General features: G+C 46.3%; 1 protein-coding gene across 1 annotated transcript in view; it reads right to left on the bottom strand.

Annotated features, from left to right (window-relative positions):
• Nucleotides 1–13,480, bottom strand: part of SLC46A3 (solute carrier family 46 member 3) — a 38,233-nt gene extending 24,753 nt beyond the window's left edge. The window contains exon 1 of the mRNA XM_044286504.1: nt 13,355–13,480. The gene's annotated coding sequence lies outside the window, so the exon portion shown is untranslated. The remainder of the gene's footprint in view (nt 1–13,354) is intronic.
• Nucleotides 13,481–23,276: the final 9,796 nt, after the last annotated feature.

Raw genomic sequence — 23,276 nt, 5'->3', positions numbered from 1 at the left:
ATATTAACATTAATGAGCATCTGCCAGCAGTTTTGTAGCTATGACACCGGCTGATCTGTTCCATGTGCACTTGGCAGCGGAAGGCATCTGTGTTGGTCCCATGTTCATATATGCCCGTATTGCTGAGAAAAATGATGTTCTAATATATGCAAATGAGCCTCTAGGAGCAACGGGGGCGTTACCATTACACCTAGAGGCTCTGCTCTCTCTGCAGCTGCTGCATCCTCTCCACTTTGATTGACAGGGCCAGGCAGGGGTGATCACTTTTACACTGCCTGGTCCTGTAAATCAAAGTGCAGTTGCAGAGAGAGTAGAGCCTCTAGGTGTAATGACAACGCCCCCGTTGCTCCTAGAGGCTCATTTGCATATAATAAAACATCATTTTTCTCAGCAATGCGGGCACATATGAAGATGGGAACAACACAGATGTCTTCAGCTGCCAAGTACACATGTAACAGGTCAGCCGGTGTCATAGGTACAAAACTGCTGACAGATGCCCTTTAACAAGGTTACATCATAACTGAACCAGTTGCAGATGGTCGCCATACACAGTAATAGGAAGTCAACGTTGCAAATAGTCTACAAATATCCTACTGTTTACAGCCCCTATGAAAGGCTCCCCTTTCGTAAAAAAATTTAGAAAACCAACTCAAGGACAGCATGGGATAGCTATAGAGAAGTTTCTTATTTTTATGCATTAAAGTAAAACTGTCATATTTTTTATTTTTTTTGGAGTATTGGATTGTGGTGATTAATATCTCCTTGGTGGCCCTATTTCAACTTTTCACCGTGTATTCAATTACCCCTTAATTCCACAGTTTAGTTCCCTATAGTGCTTACTTTTACCTCTGCTTAAAATCAGGTTGCTAGGCAGGGTCCGTCTATGAAGAGGACCCCTTTCTGCTGCAGGAGATTAACCCTTTAGGGGGAGGGCTGTGGTTACTGACACTTATGGGGGGCTATTGTTACTGGCTAGTGAGAGCAGGCGGGATTAGCCTCAGGGTGAGGGCAGTGGCGGCCATCTTAACTGAATAGTGAAATTGCACTTTTTTGCAGACTGGTTGCTAAGGGCTGAATCTTATTAAATATGGGGTAAGTCAGTCTAATAGTAACTGATTCTGGAATATCATGTTATTAGTAACTACATATATGAAAATTGAAATTAGGATCTAAGTGTGACAGTTATCCTTTAAGCCCAACAACATCATAAAAACCCCTTTAACCACTTCCGGACCTCCAACGACATTAAACATTTTTTTTAAATGGCAGACACCCAAAGGTAAGGTCTGTGATCGGCGAAAACGCCAATCACACACATTTAATCCCTCAGATGACGTGGCCCGTCCGAAGTGTTCCACCGCGTGGAGATCGGGGGAGCCGTTCGTACCCTTTGGGAGCCTCCAGCCTACTAATGGGTCAGAGGCTTACCACAGTGATGTTCCTATGAAGCTCTCCACAGGAGTATAATGAAACTCCTATAGGCCGCAACCTGAAAATCGCATGTTCAAGATCATAGGTATCGGCATGTCCCGAAACGCTCTTCTATTAAAGCTAGGGGCAGGTCTGCTGGAGGTGCGCCTAATTTATGATAAGTCGCGCGCCTCCTCATAATCCAGCGCAAAATCTGAGAAAAAGTTCTTTGTAGATGACCCCCAATGTTCACATTCCCATCTGCAGAACGCGGCCTGTTTCCAACGATCGGATTATGCTAGGAGTCTCACACCTGCGTCTCAAGAAATTTAATACAGCACACAAAGCATTTTCTTTCTGCCAACTTCCTTTTAGCGCCAGAAGACAAAAGGGGAACTCCGAACTCTGTAATATCCTTTACTAGGTAACACGTAGTGTGCTCGGGTAAACCTTATTCTCCTGATGTGTCTGCTTTCATACAGTGCTGCCCATAATTATTCATACCCCTGGCAAATTTTGACCTAAAGTTACTTTTATTCAACCAGCAAGTAATTTTTTGACGGGAAATGACATAGGTATCTCCCAAAAGATAATAAGACGATGTACAAGAGGCATTATTGTGGGAAAAAAACATTTCTCAGCTTTTATTTACATTTGAGCAAAACGTGTCCAGTCCAAAATTATTCATACCCTTCTCAATAATCAATAGAAAAGCCTTTATTGGCTATTACAGCAATCACACGCTTCCTATAATTGCAGACCAGCTTTTTGCAGGTCTCCACAGGTATTTTTGCCCAGTCATCTTTAGCAATGAGCCCCAAATCTTCCAGGTTGGAGGGTCTTCTTGCCATCACCCTGGTCTTTAGCTCCCTCCACAGATTCTCAATTGGATTCAAGTCTGGACTCTGGCTGGGCCACTCCAAAACGTTCATGTTGTTGTCTGCTAACCATTTCTTCACCACTTTTGCTGTATGTTTTGGGTCCTTGTCATGCTGAATTGTCCACTGGCGCCCAAGGCCAAGTTTCTCTGCAGACGGCCTGATGTTGCCGTTGAGAATCCTCATGTATTGCTCTTTTTTTGGTGCCGTTTACTGTGATTACCGTATTTTTCGCCCCATAAGACGCACTTTTTCTTCCCGCAAAATGGGGGAGAAATGCCCCTGTGTCTTATGGGGCGAATGCTGCCAGTTTTACATTGCTGGCAGCGATGTATGAGCAGAGCGGGGACTCGGGGAGGGACTGGGAGGAGGAGCTGGGGGCCGGCAATAGCGGCGGGGCGGTGCAGTCAGTGTAGTATAGCGCCGCTCCGGTATACTAATATAAGATCTCATATTCAAGTAATAGTTATTAAACATGCCCCCCAACTGGGGAGGGGGGGTATCTGTGAATGGCACTGTTATGGGGTGGGGGGGGGTCTGTGCATGGGACTGTTATGGGCTGGGGGGGTTTGTGGATGGCACATACGGTATATAACAGTGCCACCCACAGATCCCCCCCAGCCCATAACAGTGCCATCCACAGATCCCCCCTGTAACAGTGCCATCCACAGATCCCCCCCTGTAACAGTGCCATCCACAGATCCCCCCCTGTAACAGTGCCATCCACAGATCCCCCCTGTACCAGTGTCAGCCACAGATCCCCCCCCTGTAACAGTGCAAGCCACAGATCCCCCCCATAACAGTGTCAGTCATCCACAGATCCCCCCATAACAGTGTCAGTCATCCACAGATCTCCCCCATAACAGTGTCAGTCATCCACAGATCTCCCCCATAACAGTGTCAGTCATCCACAGATCCCCAGTAATAGTGCCATCCACAGACCACCATTAGTTCCAAACCCACCAAACACACAGCACACCTTTTGGTTAAAAATATTTTTTTTCTTATTTTCCTCCCCAAAAACCTAGGTGCGTCTTATAGGGCGAAAAATACGGTAGGTTCCCTGGTCCATTGGCTGAAAAACACCCCCAAAGCATTAGGTTCCCACCACAATGTTTGACAGTGGGGATGGTGCTCTTTGGGTTGAAGGCTTCTCCTTTTTTACGCCAAATGAAGGAAACATCATTGTGACCAAACAATTCAATTTTTGTTTCATCTGACCATAACATAGAAGACCAGAAGTCTTCTTTGTCCAGATGAGCTTTTGCAAAGGCCAAGCGAGCTTTTGTGTGCCTTATCTGGAGAAGTGGCGTCCTCCTTGGTCTGCATCGTGCAGTGTCCGTTGGATTGTCTGCCTTGAGACATTGCCACCAGCAGAGCCCAGATTCACCAGGATGGCCTTGGTGGTGATCCTTGGATTCCTTTTCACCTCTCTAGCCTCCTGGCCAGCACAGGTGTCACTTTTGGCTTCCGACCACGTCCTCTGAGATTTTCCACAGTGCGGAACATCTTGTATTTTTTGCTCAAATGTAAATAAAATCTGAGAAATGTTCCCCCCCCCCCCACAATAATGCCTCTTGTACATCGTCTTATTATCTTTTTGTCATTTCCCGTAAAAAAATTACTTGCTGGTTGAATAAAATTTCATCTGGGGTATGAATAATTATGGGCAGCACTGTAACTACTTGTATTCTGCATGTGATAACAACTTTGGAGCATGTTTTCTTATGGCGTTATTATATGTGCAATTCCTCTATTATTCCTACTAGATATTTGTGAACAAATTGGCAGTGGTATGCAATATAGGTCCACCAGTTAGGGGTGTGTTTCCTGTACAGTCTGACATTATCCCATCAGTGCTGCTAGTGTTAGGGACACTCCCCCAATGGGTAACACCCATCTGGACCTTCATTGCAAACTACTAGTACCAGAATTAATTCATAACTTCTAGTAGAAATAATAAAGGAATGCACATCACAGAGTCATAAGAATAGATGCTCCAGAATTATTATTACATGGGGAATGCAAGAAGTTACTAAAACAACATCAGGAGAGGTGACTGGTCCCTTCGAGGATTTTTTGTGCATGGCTGGCACCTGTAAACTACATGAAGGTCCGGGCAGTGCAGTCCACCATTTGACTATGAGCTCGGGTCCGCTGTTACATCACACGACTCGCAGTGTGACGACCTGTGTAGACAAGACACAAAGTGGATCTGGGTTCACATCACCGCTATATTTTTCGTTGAGGAAATCACGGAATTCACTGAAGTGACGGATAGGGAACATAACTGACCTGGACGGAGCTGAACAGACTCCACTGACTATAATCGAGGCCATCAGTTTCCATTCAGAATCCTGTTTTTACCAGACCAAAAAAGTCCTGCATGCAGGACTTTTTCATTCAGTCTTTTTTTTGGAATCTGCGATGGAGGCACCAAACTGAGACTCCAACGCAGATGAGAACTCGCCCTAAAGCGTGCGGTAAGATGGCAGATTGCACTACCCTATCCCTCCTGTAGTTAACATATCGGGGCAAGCATAAAAAAATCCTGGAAGCAGCAGCACACCTGTCAGTGGGTTGTGTCTGGTACTGTAGAAGTGAATAGGGCTGAGCTGCAATACCACACACTGCCTGAGGATTGGGGTGGCGGTGTGTTTGGAAGAAAGCAGACATGTTTTTTTTTTTTTTTAATCTTGTTAAACCCTGTTAATAACTGGAATAGATGCGGTTTCTTATGACAGAATGCCTCCCTACCTGTCATGATAAACCAGTTCTTCCACCGCCACTAATTGCTCTGATTCAGAGGTGAACTCTGGATACAGGTACTGTAGACCAGGGCGTCTCAGCATTTCTAAATGCCCCCATACACATTAGTGTATTTCCGGTCAAACCCACCAAGCAGGTCCGGGCTGCCAGTCTAATGTGTATGGGGGGCTCCAGACTCTCCCCCGACATGATGATCTGTATGAGATCACCTGACAAGCAATTGCAGGTTTTTGGCCGATCGGCAAAATGTTTACATGGGGCATTGATTGGGAATGTTCAGTTGCCAATCAGCTTGTGTAAAAGGATCATAAAGGGGTCTTCCGAGATACTGATATTGATGATCCTCAGGATCCCCAGGACCCCCGCCGATCAGCTGTCTTAGGAGGCTGCGGCATTCCAGTGAGCGCTGCAGCCACCTCACAGCTTACCAAGCACAGCGCCCTGCACTGGATAGTGGCTGTGCTTGGTATTGCAGCTCAGCGGCATTCACCGAGCATAGTCTAGGGCATGTGACCAATTAATGTGACGTCACATGGGCTAAGATGGCTGCAGTGAGTGCTGCGTCCTCTTCAAACAGCTGAACGGTGAGGGCTCAGGGGGTCAGACCGCCGCCAATCTGATATTGATGACCTATGCAAAGGAGAGGTCACCAAAATCTCTTACAACCCTTAAGCCTCATGCACACGTCCGTGAAACGCGGACCGTGTGATACCGGCCTGGATTTCTTCTGAGTGCAGGAGCGCACGGCGTCATTGGTTGCTGTGACACCGTGCGCTTCCTTCTGCCGCCGCAGTACAGTAATACACTGGTATGATCTAAACCAGTGTATTAACTGTACTGCGGTGGCAGAAAGAAGCGCACGGCGTCACAGCAACCAATGACGCTGTGCGCTCCTGCACTCAGAAGAAATCCAGGCCGCTATCACACGGTCCGTGTGGCTTTATAAAGGGGTTTCCTCATTAAAAACACATATCCACATGCTGCAGATTTCAAAATCCGCATGGCAGGTTTCCGCACCTAAGAAAAAAAACCAAAGTGTACATGAGATTTGTCTAATCTCATACACTTTGCTGGTACTGAATTAGGGGCCATTCACACAGCGGATTTTTGCGAAGAATTCTGCTGAAAACCTGCGTCTTTTCTGCCTCCCATACATCTTGAAGGCAGGTAGCAGAGTAGCAGTCAGGATCTCAGACCGGTGGCTTATGGCACATCAAATATTTAGGGATCATGCACACAGCCGTAACCGTTTTTGCGGTTCGCAAATTGCAGATCTGCAAAGCATGGATACCGGCGGTGCGCATTCAGCATTTTGCCAGGCCCATAATAGAACAGTCCTATCCTTATACATAATAAGAACAGGACATTATGGGTGGGCGAAATAGACGATATGCGTGCAAATGGACAGCATTTGTAGACGGATCTGTCTCACAAATGCATTGCAAGAACAGATCCGTCTGTCCGTTTGTCATACGGACAAACGGATCTATTTCTATTTTGACATTTTTAAAGGTCTGCGCATGCCGGATCCGGCATTTAGGCAGGTGCTCAGTTTTTTGGGCCGGAGATAAAACCGCAGCATGCTGCGGTATTATATTATCTCCGTCCTGAAAAGTCAAAAAGACTGAAGACATCCTGAACGGATTGCTCTCTATTCAGAATGCATGGGGATAAAACTGATAATGATGATAATAATCTTTATTTATATGGCGCCAACATATTCCGCAGCGCTTTACAGTTCAGGGGTTCATGTACAAACAGTCATAAATAACAGCAACAGACAAGTTAATTACTACAACAAGCAGAATGAGGTCCCTGCTCGCAAGAGCTTACAATCTATGAGGGGATAGGGGTGACAAAAGGTAGAAGTGCTTGTTATGTACGATAGTCCAGCCATCTTGGGAGAATAGGGGGAGCAGATATAAAGCCACATGAGCCGGTCAGCAGCCAATATACGAAGTGCTTCTGGGTGCAGTGGAGGCTCAGCTTCAGGGAATGATAAATGGGCTATGGGAGGTTAGATAAAGGGAGGTGATAGGCCACCCTGAAAAGAAGTGTTTTTAGCAAATGTTGTGACTAAGCCTGATTTCTTGGGGTAGAGCATTCCAGAGAACTGCTGCAGCTCGGGAGAAATCTTGGAGCCGGGAGAGAGAGGTTTGGATTTTTGTGGAAGTCAGTCGTAAGTCATTGGCTGAACGGAGAGCACGGGTAGGGTAGTAGACAGAGATGAGGGTGCTTTCACACTAGAGTTTTTCTTTTCCGGTATTGAGCCCCTAGGACAGAACTCTATGCCGGAAAAGAAAAACGCTAGTGTGAAAGTACCGTAATGGGTCTTTTTTTATTTGGTTATTCTTCTGTTCTTCTGATGGATTAGAAGAATGAAAAATATGATGGTGATGGGAACGCGGCCTAAGGCCTCATGCACACGACCGTAGTTTCGGTTCGCATCTGATCCACATTTTTTGCAGATCGGATGTGGACCCATTCATTTCTAAAAGATGTGGACAGCACTCCATGTACTGTCCGCATTCGTATGTCCGCTCCGCAGCCCCACAAAAAAAAAGTTTTGTGGACAAGAATAGGCATTTCTACAAAATGTAGGATGCACATGGCCGGTGTCCATGTTTTGTAGATTCAAAAATTGCGGCCTGTAAAAACATACGGTCGTGTGCATGAGGCCTGAGAGTGACGGTTCGCTGGCACAGTCCAGTGTGCACCAAAGAGAGCTTCAAGAAAAAACACCTCCTACGGCTGAACCTCCAGTCCCAAGAATGGACCTTCTGGAAGACAGTAACATAAAGACATCATACAGGGTTTCTAAAAACATTGTGGGGGCCATTTACTAAGATGGCTTTTTACGCCGGTCTTAGCTGTATAAATTAGGCACCTGTCAGAAAAACTATGCCAGACCCTGGCCCGCGTGGTCTCTCAATTTCTTTTTCACTTGTTTCCGGGGGCTGGAGCTCCAGTACTGGCATAGCCCCTGAAACGCTCCCATTCCACCCATCTACCATACTCAGCGTAAATACGCCCGTGCAGCAATATAAAAAATGCCCTCTGCGACTATTTTTACGCCAGACGAACATAATAAATGACCCCCTTTATTTTTGGTTTTCAATGGAAAAAAAGTTAGAGATTACGGCTTTTACCTTTTCTGTTGTCGTTGTGCAAAGTGAAATAGCCTCCCCCCCTGAACACGCTCGTCTGTGCCTGGCCTTAGAGTTCTCCTGCTACCTCACAAGACATCTGCGACAATCTGCTGACATATCTAAAAACACAACGTGCACCCATCCCTCTAATTGTAGCTGAAGGGGGGTGGGGGGGGGGGTGGAGCTATTTTACTTTTGCACAACGACAATAGAAAAGGTAAAAGCCGTAATCCCCAACCTTTTTTGAGGTCAGAATGGGACCTGGCACTGACACGCACTGAACTCGCTCGTCTGTGTCTGGCCTAAGGGGGCCTTCACACGTTGCGGATTACATATGGATTTTGTGCAGAAAAACTGCAGCGTATGGCAGTACAAAGTGTATGAGATGCGCTGTGTGGATTGTGGTAAAGTGTATGGAAAAGTCTTGGAGGGGGGTATATCTCACCCAGGTTCCTCAACTGGGTGAGGTAAGTAAAATCCCAAAAAAGCTAAAGTGGTTTAACCCTTTCATGACCAAGGGTCATCGATGCCCAAGTGTCCAGGTCAAAATTTACAAATCTGACATATGTCACTTTATGTGTTAATATCTTTGGAACGATTTTACTTATCCAAGCCATTCTGAGACTTTGTACTTCATGACAGTCATAAATTTAAGTCAATATATTTCACCTTTATTTAGGAAATAATCCCAAATTTACCAAAAATTTTGAAAAATTCTCTGCTTTTCAAAACAGAAAGGGATACCTCATAAAATATGTATTACTTAACATTCCCCATATGTCTACTTTATGTTGGCATCATTTTGTGATAGTCATTTTATTTTTTTAGGACGTTAGAAAAAAAACGTCCTAAAATTTCCAAAACCCACTTTTTGAGGACCAGTTCAGGTCTGAAGTCACTTTGTGGGGCTTACATAGTGAAAACCCCCCATAAATGACCCCATTGTAGAAACTACACCCCTCCAGTTACTCAAAACTGATTTTACAAACTTTGCTTACCCTTTAGGTGTTCCACAAGAATTAAAGGAAAATGGAGATGAAATTTCTAAATTTCAATTGTTTGGCAGATTTTCCATTTTAATAAAAAAAAATCTTTAACACATCGAGGGTTAACAGCCAAACAAAACTCAATATTTAATACCCTGATTATGCGGTTTACATAAACACCCCACATGTGGTTGTAAACTGCTGTATGGGCACACGGCAAGGATCAGAAGAAAAGGAGCGCCATATGGTTTTTGGAAGGAAGATTTTGCTGGACTGGGTTTTAGATGCCATGTCCCATTTGAAGCCCCCCTGATGCATCCTAACGGTAGAAACTCCCAAAAAGTGACCCCATTTTGGAAACTAGGGGATAAGGTGCCAGTTTTATTGGTACTATTTTGGGGTACATCAGATTTTTTATTGTTCTATATTAAGTTTTTTGTGAGGCAAGGTAACCAAAAAAATGGCTGTTTTGGCACCGTTTTTATATTTTTTACAAGATTCCTCTGACAGGGTAGATCATGTGCTATTTTTATAGAGCAGGTTGTTACGGACGCAATGGTATATGTATACTTTTTATTTATTTATTTTACTTTAACACAATAATAGTATATTTGAAATAAAAAAAATGATGTTTTAGTGTCTCCATGTTCTGAGAGCTATAGTTTTTTTTATTTTTTGAGCGACTTTCTTATGTAGGGTCTCATTTCTTGCGGGATGAGGTGACGGTTTAATTGGCACCATTTTGTTGGACAGACGCCTTTTTGATCGCTTGGTGTTGCACTTTTTGTGATGTAAGGTGACAAAGGCGGGGACAGGTGCCGGAACAGAGCGCATGGCAGGCAAATAGGTTGGAGGCAGGTTGGGGGGGGGGGGGGGCATGGAGCACACACTACCTAAATTCAGGCTCTGATCTGCATTTTAAACAGGCACTTTTACACTGCGGCGATCCGATTGGTCCCTTGCCAGCATTACTGCACTGTATGCGGTCCGTGACAGCAGCAGTGCAGGGACAGAAGCTTTAATCCAAGCGTTTTGCAGCGCTTGGATTAAATAGCTGGTTTGACGTCTATACACGTGCTAGCTGTACGGGGCATGTGCAAATAGCACGTATATAGCGGTATGGTAATCGGGAAGGGGTTAAGCAAGATGTAGGTTGCAGAGACAGTTTTTTTAAAAGTTCAAGTGCTGGATTTTATTTGGACTGGGAATGTAGGTTTGGTAGTGGGACCTCCCCAGTCCACCCTATTCTAGGGCAGGTTTTCCCCTAACCTGAGGGACCCCCAGGTGTAGCCAGCTGGGATCGTTAGGGGGAAATAAATGCACCTCCCGGGCTGTCAGTCAGAGAAGGAGTTATGCCTGGAAGAAGTCTGGGAAGCCTGATTCTCTGAGTGTGACCTGGGCTCAATAGGTGAGCTAGAAACCAATTTGTATTAGCTAGAGCCCAGACGGGCAGGAGTTTATTTTGTTTGGTTTATGTTTTGGTGATGCTGGAACCTCATCTTACCCAGTGAGTTAGAACTGGGTTCACCTGTAATTGCCGAAGTGCCATAAAATAAAGCATCGGTTGGACTCTAATCCTGTTGTCTGAGAAGGAATCTGTCATCACCGCCCTGCTTCAGAGTGCAATCCCTTACAGCACGGGTGTCAAACACAAGGCCCGCGGGCCGAATCCGGCCCGCCAGACCTTGTCATGTGGCCCGCGTAGCCGCCGCCGGCCGCCAGCCTTCACCTTTTTATTATCATTATCACTTACACCCGATACAGGAGCCGGGAGGATCAGCTGTGAGGGAGGCGGTACTTACATCTACAAGCGCTCGCCGAGAGGAGGGAGGAGGCAGGCTGGGAGGATGGGCGCTGGCAGCGTGAGTCATACGTCACGCGCCTGCGCCGCCCACTTTATGAATGAAGCAGGCGGAGTGGGCGCATGTTGTATGACTCACGCTGCCAGCGCCTGTCCTCCCGGCCTGCCTCCTGCCTCCTCTCGGCAAACGCTTGTAGATGTAAGTACCGCCTCCCTCACAGCTGATCCTCCCGGCTCCTGTATCGGGTGTAAGTGATAATGATAATAAAAAGGTGAAGGCTGGTGATTGTGAAACTTGAAATGGGGGAAAGACCGTATGTGAATGGCTACTGGGCTGGCGCTGCTGAAAGGGGTTAATTATAACTACTGTGGGAGCAAAGGGGGGAATAATTAGCTACACTGAAGAGGGGACTGAAAGGGGTTAATAAATACTGTGAATAAGGGACTGCTGAAAAAGGGGTTAATAACTACTGTGAAGCCCCTTCACAGTAGTTAACCCCTTTCAGCAGTCTTCACAGTATTTATTAAACTCAGCAGTCCCCCTTCAGTGAAGGGGGGACTGCTGAGGTTAATAACTACTGTGAAGGGGGACTGCTGAAAGGGGGAAATAACTATGAAGAGGGGGCTGCTGAAAGGGGTTAATAACTTCTGTGAAGGGGGACTGCTGAAAGGGGGAAATAACTATGAAGAGGTGGCTGCTGAAAGGGGTTAATAACTACTGTTAAGGAGGGACTGCTGAAAGGGGGAAATAACTACTGTGAAGCCCCTTCACAGTAGTTATTAATCTCTTTCAGCAGTCCCTCCTTAACAGTATTTATTAACCCCTTTCAGTCCCCTCTTCAGTGTAGTTATTTATTCCCTCTTTTGCTCCCACAGTAGTTATAATTAACCCCTTTCAGCAGTCTTCACAGTATTTATTAAACTCAGCAGTCCCCCCTCAGTGTAGGGGGGACTGCTGGGGTTACTAACTACTGTGAAGCGGGACTGCTGAAAGGGGTTAATAACTACTGTGAAGGGTAACCTCTTTCAGCAGTCCCTCCTTAACAGTATTTATTAACCCCTTTCAGTCCCCTCTTCAGTGTAGTTATTTATTCCCTCTTTTGCTCCCACAGTAGTTATAATTAACCCCTTTCAGCAGTCCCAGCAGGGGACTGCTAAAAGGGGTTAATAACTACTAGGGGGGTGACACCATTTTCTACTGCACCGGGTGACACCAGCCCTAGCAACGCCACTGTCAGCGCTCCTTATGCGATTATATACATACGGTAACCATTAACTATTAGAGATACGATTATACAGTGAGTGGACGCATAGTCCTACAGATACAACCGGCCCTTTGAGGGTGACCAAACTGCTGATGCGGCCCCCGATGCATTTGAGTTTGACACCCCTGCCTTACAGGATTTTGAAACCTGCAGCACATCAATTGTGTTGTGTTTTTTTTTTTTGTGTGCGGATTTCACCCTTTTCAAAAAGATGATAAATAGTGTTGATTTTTGTGCAGCTTTGGGCACATTTCATGCAGATTTATTTGTGTAAGTACCCTAGGGCCTTTGCAGCAGTGAACTGCCCCCAGGCTACTGCTGCAGCCAGTCGTTGGCTGCAGTAGGGTCGTCAAACTAGATGTTTACAGCGGGGGACCCGAGTGCTGCATCGGTGGCAGGGGAGAGCGAAGGAGACGCCCCCTGCAGGTCTGGCTAAAAGGGGGGGGAGGGGGGGAGGGGGGCTGCTGCCACACTACATTTTCTTCCTGACTTGTAGAAAAATGCCTTTTTTTTTTACAACAATATTTTGGGGGCAGTGTTTTTAGCCACATAACGTTTTACTTGTATTTTTTTATTTCAACTTTTTCCTATAGAGTAGTCTATGGGAAACCCCCTGAAAAAAGTCGCACCCTGAGCCTGCAGTGCTGATATCTGCAAAAAAAAAAAACTCAGAGGGGCAAAAAAACACCAGGAAACTACTATGATGGGCCACTGCAAGAAAAAAAAAAAAGAAAAAACATTTTGCCTAACGTGCAAAAAATAAATAAAACATTTTAAATAAGGTGATACTTCCCTAAAACCAATTTCAATATAACCGGCTGGTTTTTAGATTGGGGCAGGAAACCAGAAACCCCCTTAAAAAATCCTGCAAGGTAGAAAAACCTGTCTATGAAGGAGGTAAGTCTCTATAGGTGCCCCCAGTGCATTGTCACACATGATAGACACACGCATGCCATTAGGTGACTGCTAGTTAAGCAATAACTTTTTACACCACAATGCAGTTCCTGTCTACTGTCCCGTCTGCGACACTTCCCCTGCAAAGCAAGAGACATTTGCATGAAAAGGTGTAAAATTCTGTCTGAGAGACAACAGTCACCTGTAATCTGGGAGAAGGCCGGTGCTCGTCCCCCGGCGCTCGGCAGGAGTCCCCCTGTCACCGCGGTCACCGCCGCTCTGCTCAGCCGCCGCTGTCACACTGTGTTGTTGCCCGTGGAATCTCCGCCCATCTCCCGAGCTCATTGGTCGCCCTAATGCCCGCCCACTCAGCTCAGGGGGTGCTGCGCGCTGATTGGAGGAGAGCAGTGTCAGTCTGTAGAGTGACCTGTCCAGTCTGTTACTTTTTGGAGTAGTGTCGCTGAGTGAGTAGCGAGACTCAGAGAGATGATGGGAAGAGACCCCGGTGTAATAGGAAGAGATAGCAGAGGCTCTGGTAGCCGGAGAGGGAGGAGGTATAAAGAATGTATGTCATAGTGGAAAGTAGCAAGAACACAGACCCCTCCATCTATACAGAACACAGACCCCCAGCTATACAGAACACAGACCCCCAGCTATACAGAATGGAGACCCCCAGCTATACAGAACACAGACCCCTCCATCTATACAGAACACAGACCCCTCCATCTATACAGAACACCGACCCCCAGCTATACAGAACACAGACCCCCAGCTATAGAGAACACAGACCACCAGCTATACAGAACACAGACCCCTCAATCTATACAGAACACAGACCCCATAATCTATACAGAACACAGACCCCTCAATCTATACAGAACACAGACCCCTCCATCTATACAGAACACCGACCCCCAGCTATACAGAACACAGACCCCCAGCTATAGAGAACACAGACCACCAGCTATACAGAACACAGACCCCCAGCTATACAGAATGGAGACCCCCAGCTATACAGAACACAGACCCCCAGCTATAGAGAACACAGACCACCAGCTATACAGAACACAGACCCCTCGATCTATACAGAACACAGACCCCATAATCTATACAGAACACAGACCCCTCAATCTATACAGAACACAGACCCCCATCTATACAGAACACAGACCCCTCCATCTATACAGAACACCGACCCCCAGCTATACAGAACACAGACCCCCAGCTATAGAGAACACAGACCCCTCCATCTATACAGAACACCGACCCCCAGCTATACAGAACACAGACCCCCAGCTATAGAGAACACAGACCCCTCCATCTATACAGAACACAGACCCCCAGCTATACAGAACACAGACCCCCAGCTATAGAGAACACAGACCCCTCCATCTATACAGAACACAGACCCCCAGCTATACAGAACACAGACCCCCAGCTATAGAGAACACAGACCCCTCCATCTATACAGAACACAGACCCCCAGCTATACAGAACACAGACCCCCAGCTATAGAGAACACAGACCCCTCCATCTATACAGAACACCGACCCCCAGCTATACAGAACACAGACCCCCAGCTATAGAGAACACAGACCCCTCCATCTATACAGAACACCGACCCCCAGCTATACAGAACACAGACCCCCAGCTATACAGAACACAGACCCCTCCATCTATACAGAACACCGACCCCCAGCTATACAGAACACAGACCCCCAGCTATAGAGAACACAGACCCCTCCATCTATACAGAACACCAACCCCCAGCTATACAGAACACAGACCCCCAGCTATAGAGAACACAGACCCCTCCATCTATACAGAACACCAACCCCCAGCTATACAGAACACAGACCCCCAGCTATAGAGAACACAGACCCCTCCATCTATACAGAACACAGACCCCCAGCTATACAGAACACAGACCCCCAGCTATACAGAACACAGACCACCAGCTATACAGAACACAGACCCCTCAATCTATACAGAACACAGACCCCTCAATCTATACAGAACACAGACCCCCATCTATACAGAACACAGACCCCTCAATCTATACAGAACACAAACCCCTCAATCTATACAAACACAGACCCCCAGCTATACAGAATGCAGACCCCCAGCTATACAGAACGCAGACCCCCAGCTATACAGTACACAGACCCCTCCATCTATACAGAACACAGACCTCCATCTATACAGACCCCTCCATCTATACAGACCCCTCCATCTATACAGAACACAGACCCCTCAATCTATACAGAACACAGACCCCTCCATCTATACAGACCCCTCAATCTATACAGAACACAGACCCCTCAATTTATACAGAACACAGACCCCTCAATCTATACGGAACACAGACCCCCAGCTATACAGAACACAGACCCCCAGCTATACAGAACACAGACCCCCAGCTATACGGAACACAGACCCCCAGCTATACGGAACACAGACCCCCAGCTATACGGAACACAGACCCCCAGCTATACGGAACACAGACCCCCAGCTATACGGAACACAGACCCCCAGCTATACGGAACACAGACCCCCAGCTATACAGAACACAGACCCCAGCTATACAGAACACAGACCCCTCAATCTATACAGAACACAGACCCCTCCATCTATACAGACCCCTCAATCTATACAGAACACAGACCCCTCAATTTATACAGAACACAGACCCCTCAATCTATACGGAACACAGACCCCCAGCTATACAGAACACAGACCCCCAGCTATACAGAACACAGACCCCCAGCTATACAGAACACAGACCCCCAGCTATAGAGAACACAGACCCCTCCATCTATACAGAACACAGACCCCCAGCTATACAGAACACAGACCACCAGCTATACAGAACACAGACCCCTCAATCTATACAGAACACAGACCCCTCAATCTATACAGAACACAGACCCCCATCTATACAGAACACAGACCCCTCAATCTATACAGAACACAGACCCCCTCCATCAATACAGAACACCCTATCTATAAAGAACACAGACCCCCAGCTATAGAGAACACAGACCACCAGCTATAGAGAACACAGACCCCCAGCTATACAGAACACAGACCCCCAGCTATACAGAACACAGACCCCCATCTATAGAGAACACAGACCCCTCCATCTATACAGAACACAGACCCCCAGCTATACAGAACACAGACCACCAGCTATACAGAACACAGACCACCAGCTATAGAGAACACAGACCCCCAGCTATACAGAACACAGACCCCCAGCTATACAGAACACAGACCCCCAGCTATAGAGAACACAGACCCCTCCATCTATACAGAACACAGACCCCCAGCTATACAGAACACAGACCACCAGCTATACAGAACACAGACCCTTCAATCTATACAGAACACAGACCCCTCAATCTATACAGAACACAGACCCCCTCCATCAATACAGAACACCCTATCTATAAAGAACACAGACCCCCAGCTATAGAGAACACAGACCACCAGCTATACAGAACACAGACCCCTCAATCTATACAGAACACAGACCCCATAATCTATACAGAACACAGACCCCATAATCTATACAGAACACAGACCCCTCAATCTATACAGAACACAGACCCCATCTATACAGAACACAGACCCCTCCATCTATACAGAACACAGACCCCTCCATCTATACAGAACACCGACCCCCAGCTATACAGAACACAGACCCCCAGCTATAGAGAACACAGACCCCTCCATCTATACAGAACACCGACCCCCAGCTATACAGAACACAGACCCCCAGCTATAGAGAACACAGACCCCTCCATCTATACAGAACACAGACCCCCAGCTATAGAGAACACAGACCCCCAGCTATAGAGAACACAGACCCCTCCATCTATACAGAACACCGACCCCCAGCTATACAGAACACAGACCCCCAGCTATAGAGAACACAGACCCCTCCATCTATACAGAACACCGACCCCCAGCTATACAGAACACAGACCCCCAGCTATACAGAACACAGACCCCCAGCTATAGAGAACACAGACCCCTCCATCTATACAGAACACAGACCCCCAGCTATACAGAACACAGACCACCAGCTATACAGAACACAGACCCCTCAATCTATACAGAACACAGACCCCTCAATCTATACAGAACACAGACCCCCATCTATACAGAACACAGACCCCTCAATCTATACAGAACACAAACCCCTCAATCTATACAAACACAGACCCCATCTATACAGAACACAGACCTCCATCTATACAGACCCCTCCATCTATACAGACCCCTCCATCTATACAGAACACAGACCCCTCCATCTATACAGCCCCCTCAATCTATACAGAACACAGACCCCTCAATTTATACAGAACACAGACCCCTCAATCTATACGGAACACAGACCCCCAGCTATACAGAACACAGACCCCCAGCTATACGGAACACAGACCCCCAGCTATACGGAACACAGACCCCCAGCTATACGGAACACAGACCCCCAGCTATACGGAACACAGACCCCCAGCTATACGGAACACAGACCCCCAGCTATACAGAACACAGACCCCCAGCTATACAGAACACAGACCCCTCAATCTATACAGAACACAGACCCCTCCATCTATACAGACCCCTCAATCTATACAGAACACAGACCCCTCAATTTATACAGAACACAGACCCCTCAATCTATACGGAACACAGACCCCCAGCTATACAGAACACAGACCCCCAGCTATACAGAACACAGACCCCCAGCTATACGGAACACAGACCCCCAGCTATACGGAACACAGACCCCCAGCTATACGGAACACAGACCCCCAGCTATACGGAACACAGACCCCCAGCTATACAGAACACAGACCCCTCAATCTATACAGAACACAGACCCCCTCCATCAATACAGAACACCCTATCTATAAAGAACACAGACCCCCATCTATACAGACCCCTCCATCCATACAGAACACAGACCCCTCCATCTATACAGAACATAGACCGCCATCTATACAGACCCCTCCATCTATACAGAACACAGACCCCATCTATACAGACCCCTCCATCTATACAGACCCCTCCATCTATACAGACCCCTCCATCAATACAGAACACAGACCCCTATCTATAGACACCCTCCATCTATACAGAATATAGACTCCCATCTATACCGACCCCTCCATCTATACAGACCCCTCCATCTATATAGACCCCCATCTATACAGAACACAGACCACTGTCTATTAGGGTTGTTTTCGATACCCAAGCGATACTTTTGTCTCGGTATCGATACGATACCGGGATTTCAATTTTTTCGATACTGGGCTGAGCTTCTGCGCAGTCTAGTATCTCTGAACATGAGCACGCTGCTGTCAGCAGCACTGGGGAGAAGGAAGCTGTCCTCCCTCCCCCTGTGCTGCCGCTGCCACAAATGAGAAGAGAGGGGCGGAGGAGGGGCGGGCGCACTGCGCCACCAATGATACGACTTTTCCTACACAGAGCGCTCACTATTATTCCTGGGCACCACTCCGTTCGCCGGCTGTGCCCCCATTACTATCGGAGCGATGGAGAGGAGACATCTGCTTCTCTAGTGGGCGTTCCTTCTCGCTGCGCTGCGATTGGACAGCGTTACAGCCAGGGAAAAGGAACGCCCACTAGAGAAGCTGATGTCTCCTCCCCATTGCTCCGATAGTAATTAGCATATGGAGCAGGAGAGGAGACAGTAATGGGGCACAACGGACGAACGGAGCGCTCTGTGTAGCCTAATACTTAAAGTCTGGACCCAGGAAAAGTAGACTTTAACACATAAAACAGGAGGCGGGTGCCGGCAGCAGAATCACATAGCCGGCACCCTGCCCCTGACAGGGAGCTGCGATCAGTGGCAGTTAACCCCTCAGGTGCAGCACCTGAGGGGTTAACTGCCGCAGATCTGCCAGTACCCGCCTCCTGTATTAAGGGGTAATTATCATCGGTGGCGCAGTGTGCCCCCATCACCCCCCCACCCCATTAAAATCATTGGTGGCGCAGTGCACCCCCCCCCCCTCAACCCCCTACCCCATTAAAATCATTGGTGGCACAGTGTGCCGGCCCCTCTCAACCCCCCAGTATTAAAGTCATTGGTGGCAGTGGCCACAGGGTCCCCTCCCCTCAACCTCATTGGTGGTGCAGTGGCAGCTTCTGATCGGAGCCATAGCAGTGTAATCCTGGGGCTCTGATCAGTTACCATGGCAGCCAGGATGCTACTGAAGCCCTGGCTGCCATGGTAACATCCCTGATACTGTGTGCACAGAGCACAGAGCAGCAGGGAGAGTGTGAGCTCTATCAGGGTGAATAGGACAAGGGATGAACAAAATCCCAGGTTCTAGCCCCAAGGGGGGAAATAGGTTTTAAATAAAAAATAAAAAGTGTAAAAAAAAAAGTAAAAAAACCCCCCACCAAAATATTAAGTATGAATCACCCCCTTTTCCCAATTTCACATATAAAATGTATAAATAATAAACATATTGCATATCGCCACGTCAGAAAAGTCCAAACTATTAAAATATTAAAAAAATATATGCGGTGAACGCCGGAACAGAAAAAATAAATAAAAACTGCGTGATTCGCCATTTTTTAAAATGCGGAACACGTGGCTTTTTTGGTTTATTTTTTTTGCGTGGTATCGAGTATTGCAATAGTTTTTCATGGTATCGAAACCGAATTAAAAATTTGGTATCGCAACAACTCTACTGTATATACAGACCCCCATCTATACAGAACACAGACCACTGTCTATACAGACCCCTCCATCTATACAGAACACAGACCCCCATCTATACATAACACAGACCCCCAGCTATACAAACCCCTCCATCTATATAGACCCCATCTATACAGACCTCTCCATTTATACAGACCCCCATATATACAGAACACATACCCCATCTATACAGAGCCCCATCTATACAGACCCCTCCATCTATACAGACCCTGTTGAGGGAAGTGTCATATTTAAATATATACAGACGTGGACAAAATTGTTGGTACCCTTTGGTCAATGAAAGAAAAAGTCACAATGGTCACAGAAATAACTTTAATCTGACAAAAGTAATAATAAATTAAAATTCTATAAATGTTAACCAATGAAAGTCAGACATTGTTTTTCAACCATGCTTCAACAGAATTATGTAAAAAAATAAACTCATGAAACAGGCATGGACAAAAATGATGGTACCCCTAACTTAATATTTTGTTGCGCAACCTTTTGAGGCAATCACTGCAATCAAACGCTTCCTGTAACTGTCAATGAGACATCTGCACCTCTCAGCAGGTATTTTGGCCCACTCCTCATGAGCAAACTGCTCCAGTTGTGTCCGGTTTGAAGGGTGCCTTTTCCAGACTGCATGTTTCAGCTCCTTCCAAAGATGCTCAATAGGATTGAGGTCAGGGCTCATAGAAGGCCACTTTAGAATAGTCCAATTTTTTCCTCTTAGCCATTCTTGGGTGTTTTTAGCGGTGTGTTTTGGGTCATTGTCCTGTTGCAAGACCCATGACCTGCGACTGAGACCAAGCTTTCTGACACTGGCTAGTACATTTCTCTCTAGAATTCCTTGATAGTCTTGAGATTTCATTGTACCCTGCACAGATTCAAGACACCCTGTGCCAGACGCAGCAAAGCAGCCCCAGAACATAACAGAGCCTCCTCCATGTTTCACAGTAGGGACAGTGTTCTTTTCTTGATATGCTTCATTTTTTCGTCTGTGAACATACAGCTGATGTGCCTTGGCAAAAACTTTGATTTTTGTCTCATCTGTCCACAGGACATTCTCCCAGAAGCTTTGTGGCTTGTCAACATGTAGTTTGGCATATTCCAGTCTTGCTTTTTTATGATTCGTTTTCAACAATGGTGTCCTCCTTGGTCGTCTCCCATGTAGTCCACTTTGGCTCAAACAACGACGGATGGTGCGATCTGACACTGATGTTCCTTGAGCATGAAGTTCACCTTGAATCTCTTTAGAAGTCTTTCTAGGCTCTTTTGTTACCATTCGGATTATCCGTCTCTTAGATTTGTCATCAATTTTCCTCCTGCGGCCACGTCCAGGGAGGTTGGCTACAGTCCCATGGATCTTAAACTTATGAATAATATGTGCAACTGTACTCACAGGAACATCTAGTTGCTTGGAGATGGTCTTATAGCCTTTACCTTTAACATGCTTGTCTATAATTTTCTTTCTGATCTCTTGAGACAGCTCTTTCCTTTGCTTCCTCTGGTCCATGTCGAGTGTGGTACACACCATATCACCAAACAACACAGTGATTACCTGGAGCCATATATATAGGCCCAATGGCTGATTACAAGGTTGTAGACACCTGTGATGCTAATTAGTGGACACACCTTGAATTAACATGTCCCTTTGGTCACATTATGTTCTGTGTTTTCTAGGGGTACCATCATTTTTGTCCATGCCTGTTTCATGAGTTTATTTTTTTACATAATTCTGTTGAAGCATGGTTGAAAAACAATGTCTGACTTTCATTGGTTAACATTTATAGAATTTTAATTTATTATTACTTTTGTCAGATTAAAGTTATTTCTGTGACCATTGTGACTTTTTCTTTCATTGACCAAAGGGTACCAACAATTTTGTCCACGTCTGTATGTATATATGCCTTGACATATGTACAGGTCCTTCTAAAAAAATTAGCATATTGTAATAAAGTTCATTATTTTCTGTAATGTACTGATAAACATTAGACTTTCATATATTTTAGATTCATTACACACAACAGAAGTAGTTCAAGCCTTTTATCTAAAAAAATTAGCATATCATGTAAAGGTTCTCTAAACGAGCTATTAACCTAATCATCTGAATCAACTAATTAACTCTAAACACCTGCAAAAGATTCCTGAGGCTTTTAAAAACGCCCAGCCTGGTTCATTACTCAAAACCACAATCATGGGTAAGACTGCCGACCTGACTGCTGTCCAGAAGGCCATCATTGACACCCTCAAGCAAGAGGGTAAGACACAGAAAGAAATTTCTGAACGAATAGGCTGTTCCCAGAGTGCTGTATCAAGGCACCTCAGTGGGAAGTCTGTGGGAAGGAAAAAGTGTGTCAGAAAACGCTGCACAACGAGAAGAGGTGACCGGACCCTGAGGAAGATTGTGGAGAAGGACCGATTCCAGACCTTGGGGGACCTGCGGAAGCAGTGGACTGAGTCTGCAGTAGAAACATCCAGAGCCACCGTGTACAGGCGTGTGCAGGAAATGGGCTACAGGTGCCGCATTCCCCAGGTCAAGCCACTTTTGAACCAGAAACAGCGGCAGAAGCGCCTGACCTGGGCTACAGAGAAGCAGCACTGGACTGTTGCATGTCATTCGGAAATCAAGGTGCCAGAGTCTGGAGGAAGACTGGGGAGAGGGAAATGCCAAAATGCCTGAAGTCCAGTGTCAAGTACCCACAGTCAGTGATGGTCTGAGGTGCCATGTCAGCTGCTGGTGTTGGTCCACTGTGTTTTATCAAGGGCAGGGTCAATGCAGTTAGCTATCAGGAGATTTTGGAGTACTTCATGCTTCCATCTGCTGAAAAGCTTTATGGAGATGAAGATTTAATTTTTCAGCACGACCTGGCACCTGCTACTGGTAAATGGTTTACTGACCATAGTATTACTGTGCTCAATTGGCCTGCCAACTCTTCTGACCTGAACCCCATAGAGAATCTGTGGGATATTGGGAAGAGAAAGTTGAGAGACGCAAGACCCAACACTCTGGATGAGCTTAAGGCCGCTATCGAAGCATCCTGGGCCTCCATAACACCTCAGCAGTGCCACAGGCTGATTGCCTCCATGCCACGCCGCATTGAAGCAGTCATTTCTGCAAAAGGATTCCCGACCAAGTATTGAGTGCAGAACTGAACATAATTATTTGAAGGTTGACTTTTTTTGTATTAAAAACACTTTTCTTTTATTGGTCGGATGAAATATGCTAATTTTTTTAGAAGGACCTGTACATATATATTAGCCCTTGTCTATAGGCTCGTCCAGGTGGGATCTGTGGATATGCACGGAGATGTATATAGGCCCCTTTTTGGCATACATCTCCGTGTATATGTATAGATATATATATTGATGGGCTTAATGTTTGTGC

Source organism: Bufo gargarizans, chromosome 3 (assembly GCF_014858855.1).
Source record: "Bufo gargarizans isolate SCDJY-AF-19 chromosome 3, ASM1485885v1, whole genome shotgun sequence".
Classification (NCBI taxonomy): Eukaryota; Metazoa; Chordata; class Amphibia; order Anura; family Bufonidae; genus Bufo; species Bufo gargarizans.
Note: the sequence above shows the minus strand (reverse complement) of the source record. Positions and strands in the feature narration are given on the sequence as shown.